The sequence below is a fragment of the Pseudophryne corroboree genome, chromosome 5 (assembly GCF_028390025.1).
Source record: "Pseudophryne corroboree isolate aPseCor3 chromosome 5, aPseCor3.hap2, whole genome shotgun sequence".
Taxonomy (NCBI): Eukaryota; Metazoa; Chordata; class Amphibia; order Anura; family Myobatrachidae; genus Pseudophryne; species Pseudophryne corroboree.
In genome coordinates, this window is record NC_086448.1 from 107,000,646 (window position 1) to 107,006,795 (window position 6,150).

Sequence of the window (6,150 nt, forward strand, 5' to 3'; positions counted from 1 at the left end):
AAGGAATTACGCGAAAGTGTCGACTCCTTACATAAGAAATTTGACGACATGCCAAATGCGGGGCAGCCGGCTTCTCAGCCCGTGCCTGCCCAGACGTCTCAAAAGTCATCAGGGGCTCTAAAACGCCCGCTACCTCAGATGGCAGACACAGATGTCGACACGGATACTGATACCAGTGTCGACGACAAAGAGAATAATGTAATGTCCAATAGGGCCACTCGTTATATGATTGAGGCAATGAAAAATGTTTTACACATTTCTGAGGTGACCCCAGGTACCACAAAAAAAAGTATTATGTTTGGGGAGAAAAAACTTCCAGTAGTTTTTCCCCCTTCTGAAGAATTGAATGAAGTGTGTGAACTAGCGTGGGCTTCCCCCGATAAAAAATTGGTAATTTCAAAAAAATTACTAATGGCGTACCCTTTCCCGCCAGAGGATAGGTCACGTTGGATAAAGCACTTACGAGCTTATCAAAAAAGGTGGCACTGCCGTCCCAGGATATGGCCGCACTAAAGGAACCTGCTGACAGAAAGCAGGAGGCTCTCCAGAAAGCTATATATACACACACTGGTATACTGAGACCAGCTATTGCCTCAGCATGGATGTGCAGTGCTGCAGCTGCATGGTCAGACTCCCTGTCAGAAAACATTGACACCCTAGACAGGGACACTATATTGCTAAATGTAGAGCATATTAAAGACGCTGTCTTTTACATAAGAGATGCACAGAGGGATATTTGCCGGCTGGCATCAAAAATAAGTGCACTGTCCATTTGTGCCAGGAGAGGGTTATGGACCCGGCAGTGGACAGGTGATGCAGATTCTAAAAGGCACATGGAAGTTTTGCCTTATAAGGGTGAGGAGTTGTTCGGGGATGGTCTTTCAGACTTAGTGTCCACAGCAACAGCTGGGAAGTCAGCATTTTTGCCACATGTCCCCTCACAACCAAAGAGAGCACCGTATTATCAGGTGCAGTCCTTTCGCCCCCAAAAGAGCAGACGGGGTAGAGGCGCGTCCTTTCTGCCCAGAGGCAGAGGTAGGGGAAAAAAGCTGCAGCATACAGCCACTTCCCAGGAACAAAAGTCCTCCCCCGCTTCTTCTGCTAAGTCTGCCGCATGACACTGGGGCTCAGCAGGCGGAGCCAGGTACGGTGGGGGGCCGTCTCAAAAACTTCAGCAATCAGTGGGCTCTCTCACAGGTAGATCCCTGGATCCTTCAAGTGGTATCTCAGGGGTACAGGCTGGAATTCGAGACATCCCCCCCCCCCCCCCCCCCCGCCGTTTCCTCAAATCTGCCTTACCAACGACTCCTTCAGAAAGGGAGGCTGTGTTAGACGCAATTCACAAGCTGTATTCCCGGCAGGTGATAGTCAAGGTGCCCCTACTTCAACAAGGACGGGGTTACTATTCCACAATGTTTGTGGTACCGAAACCGGACGGTTCGGTGAGACCCATTTTAAATTTGAAATCCTTGAACACATATTTAAGAAAATTCAAGTTCAAGATGGAATCGCTCAGGGCGGTTATTGCAAGCCTGGAAGAGGGAGATTACATGGTATCTCTGGACATCAAGGATGCTTACCTGCATGTCCCCATTTACCATCCTCACCAGGAGTACCTCAGATTTGTGGTACAGGATTGTCATTACCAATTCCAGACGTTGCCGTTCGGCCTGTCCACGGCACCGAGGGTATTTACCAAGGTAATGGCCGAAATGATGATACTCCTTCGGAAAAAGGGAGTTTTAATTATCCCATACTTGGACGATCTCCTGATAAGGGCGAGGTCCAGAGAGCAGTTGTTGGTCGGCGTAGCATTATCTCAGGAGGTGCTACACCAGCACGGTTGGATTCTGAATATTCCAAAGTCTCAGCTGGTTCCAGCGACACGTCTACTGTTCCTGGGGATGATTCTGGACACAGTCCAGAAAAAAGTGTTTCTCCCAGAGGAGAAAGCCATGGAGCTGTCATCTCTAGTGAGAGGCCTCCTGAAACCAAAACAGGTGTCGGTGCATCATTGCACGCGAGTCCTGGGAAAGATGGTAGCTTCCTACGAAGCGATTCCATTCGGCAGGTTCCATGCCAGAACCTTTCAGTGGGACCTGTTGGACCAATGGTCCGGATCGCATCTTCAAATGCATCGGTTGATAACCCTGTCTCCAAGGACCAGGGTGTCTCTGCTGTGGTGGCTGCAGAGTGCTCATCTCAGAGAGGGCCGCAGATTCGGCATACAGGACTGGGTCCTGGTGACCACGGATGCCAGCCTTCGGGGCTGGGGTGCAGTCACACGGGGAAGAAACTTCCAAGGACTTTGGTCAAGTCAGGAGACTTCCCTACACATAAATGTTCTGGAACTGAGGGCCATTTACAATGCCCTAAGTCAAGCAAAGCCCCTGCTTCAAAACCAGCCGGTTCTGATCCAGTCAGACAACATCACGGCAGTCGCCCATGTAAATCGACAGGGCGGCACAAGAAGCAGGACGGCGATGGCAGAAGCCACAAGGATTCTCCGATGGGCGGAAAATCATGTGTTAGCACTGTCAGCAGTGTTCATTCCGGGAGTGGACAACTGGGAAGCAGACTTCCTCAGCAGGCACGACCTCCACCCGGGAGAGTGGGGACTTCATCCAGAAGTCTTCCAACTGATTGTAAACCGTTGGGAAAAGCCACAGGTGGACATGATGGCGTCCCGCTTAAACAAAAAGCTAGAAAAATATTGCGCCAGGTCAAGAGACCCTCAGGCGATAGCTGTGGACGCTCTAGTGACACCGTGGGTGTACCGGTCGGTTTATGTGTTCCCTCCTCTTCCTCTCATACCCAAGGTACTGAGGATAATAAAGAAAAGAGGAGTAAGAACTATTCTCATTGTTCCAGATTGGCCAAGAAGGTCTTGAACTTCAAGAATTAGTCTCAGAGGACCCATTGCCTCTGCCGCTCAGACAGGACCTGCTGCTGCAGGGGCCCTGTCTGTTCCAAGACTTACCGCGGCTGCGTTTAACGGCATGGCGGTTGAACACCGGATCCTAAAAGAAAAGGGTATTCCGGAGGAAGTCATTCCTACGCTTATTAAAGCTAGAAAAGATGTAACCGTATAACATTATCACCGCATATGGCGAAAATATGTTGCGTGGTGTGAGGCCAGGAAGGCCCCAACGGAGGAATTCCAGCTAGGTCGATTTCTGCACTTCCTACAGTCAGGGGTGACTATGGGCCTAAAACTGGGTTCCATTAAGGTCCAGATTTCGGCTCTGTCGATTTTCTTCCAAAAAGAACTGGCTTCACTGCCTGAAGTTCAGACATTTGTCAAGGGAGTGCTGCATATTCAGCCTCCTTTTGTGCCTCCAGTGGCACCGTGGGACCTCAACGTGGTGTTGGGTTTCCTAAAGTCACATTGGTTTGAGCCACTCAAAACCGTGGATTTAAAATATCTCACGTGGAAAGTGGTCATGCTTTTGGCCTTGGCTTCGGCAAGGCGTGTGTCAGAATTGGCGGCTTTGTCATGTAAAAGCCCCTATTTGATTTTCCATATGGATAGGGCAGAATTGAGGACTCGTCCCCAGTTTCTTCCTAAGGTGGTATCAGCTTTTCACTTGAACCAACCTATCGTGGTGCCTGCGGCTACTAGGGACTTGGAGGACTCCAAGTTACTGGACGTAGTCAGGGCCTTGAAAATTTATGTTTCCAGGACGGCTGGAGTCAGGAAGACTGACTCGCTATTTATCCTGTATGCACCAAACAAGATGGGTGCTCCTGCTTCAAAGCAGACTATTGCTCGCTGGATTTGTAGCACAATTCAGCTTGCGCATTCTGTGGCTGGCCTGCCGCAGCCTAAATCTGTAAAAGCCCATTCCACGAGGAAAGTGGGCTCTTCTTGGGCGGCTGCCCGAGGGGTCTCGGCTTTACAACTTTGCCGAGCTGCTACTTGGTCAGGGGCAAACACGTTTGCAAAATTCTACAAATTTGATACCCTGGCTGAGGAGGACCTTGAGTTCTCTCATTCGGTGCTGCAGAGTCATCCGCACTCTCCCGCCCGTTTGGGAGCTTTGGTATAATCCCCATGGTCCTTACGGAGTCCCCAGCATCCACTAGGACGTCAGAGAAAATAAGATTTTACTCACCGGTAAATCTATTTCTCGTAGTCCGTAGTGGATGCTGGGCGCCCGTCCCAAGTGCGGACTGTCTGCAATACTTGTATATAGTTATTGTTAACTACAAGGGTTATTGTTGAGCCATCTTTTGAGAGGCTCTGTTGTGTTCATACTGTTAACTGGGTATATTATCACGAGTTATACGGTGTGATTGGTGTGGCTGGTATGAGTCTTACCCGGGATTCAAAATCCTTCCTTATTGTGTCAGCTCTTCCGGGCACAGTATCCTTACTGAAGTCTGGAGGAGGGTCATAGTGGGAGGAGCCAGTGCACACCAGGTAGTCCTAAATCTTTCTTAGCTGTGCCCAGTCTCCTGCGGAGCCGCTATTCCCCATGGTCCTTACGGAGTCCCCAGCATCCACTACGGACTACGAGAAATAGATTTACCGGTGAGTAAAATCTTATTTTAGATTATTTCTGCTGCAGGGTACACTGGGCTCCACAAGGATTAACATCGGGGTGTAGAGTAGGATCTTAATCTGAGGCACCAACAGGCTCAAAGCTTTGACCACCTTCCCAAGATGCATAGCGCCACCTCCTATATCACCCCGCCTCCGTGCACAGGAGCTCAGTTTGTAAGTTGGTGCCATGCAGTAAGCAGGCAATCAACAGGGGGGCTGCTCATGCAGCCCTAAGAAAAAGCTATTTCTCCTTCATCCACTAGGGGACACTGGAGCGCAGTTACAATGGGGAGATAGCACTGTGGCTAGCTCCTCCCCTACTATATCCCTCTCCAAGCCAGTCTTATTTTAGTGCCCAAGGGATGTGGTCACTCTTGGGTTTTCTCTTAAGAATTTTTTTTCTTTTCCTCTTTCTTCACAGACTGGCAGCTCTGCCACGGTCAGTCTGCACCGCTGGAGGTTGCTGGCGGGGTCCCATCGCAGCTGCGTGCGTCTCGGGAGGGGCCCCAGCTGAAGGAGACACTGGCTCTCTGGAGCTGGCCGGACACCTCTGCGTGCAGCGCGGGTCGGGGCCGCTCCGTTGACAGAAGATTCCGGCAGCGGTATGTGCGGCCGGACACCGCTGCGTGCGGCGCGTGCCGGGGCCGCCCCACCCAGAGCAACACAGCGGTGAGTAAAGAGCTGTATTGGTGGCTATTATTTTATTTTATTTTAACATGTGACACATGCTGCACCCCTCGCTCGGTGCGGCTCACACTACCCGCTCTTATCACTGGTCCCGGTGGCCGCGGCTCACACTACCCGCTCCCTCGCTCTGAAGGCTGGTCCCGGCGGCCGCGGCTCATGCTACCCGCTCCCCCGCTCTGAAGGCTGGTCCAGACGGCCGCGGCTCGCTCCCCCCGCTGGGATCCCCGCTCGGCGCGGCTCACAGAGCCGGCACGGGGATCCCGCTGTTAGGCGCAGAGCATGTTTGAATTTGGCGCCTTTACGGAAGGGGGCGGAGCTTAGTCCCGCTCTGTTCCGCCGGGCTCAGCGCGCATTGGCTGCCATTTTCCGAGGCTGCAGCGCGGGGGGAGAAGCGGATAGTGGTCTGTTCGGCACAGTGAGCTTGTTACAGGGGGCACTGGGGGCACCTGTACTTTTATTAGGGCTGCTTACACTGCACAGTAGCATGCAGAAGATCTTAGGGCTGCTGTGGCTGCGCTTCTCCCTGCTTCCCCCCAATCCCACCCTTTTTGCCTATTGCTGTGTTTAGGGGAGGGTGACAGGTGTTGACATGGCAGGCAAAGGCTCCAAGGCAGCACAAAAACAGGGACACCTTTTATGTGAGGAGGGGGGGGGGGGGGTCAGAACCATCTGCCCAGCCCTCATCAGAACCCCAGAGCACCCCTGCATGGACATCACAGCTCACAGAGGTTATGTCCCTTTTAACCAGGGAACTGAAGGCCTCTCTGGAAGACAGAGAGGCGGCCCGGTTCCGACAGCTTGTCCCGGTACCGGAGCCAGAACCAGCATGGGCTGTTTCCCTGGCAAAATCAGTTGAAGGGCTCTCTAGGGCTGTAATCCCTTCCCAAGCCACGTCCTTTAGTCCTCCCCCACAGGCT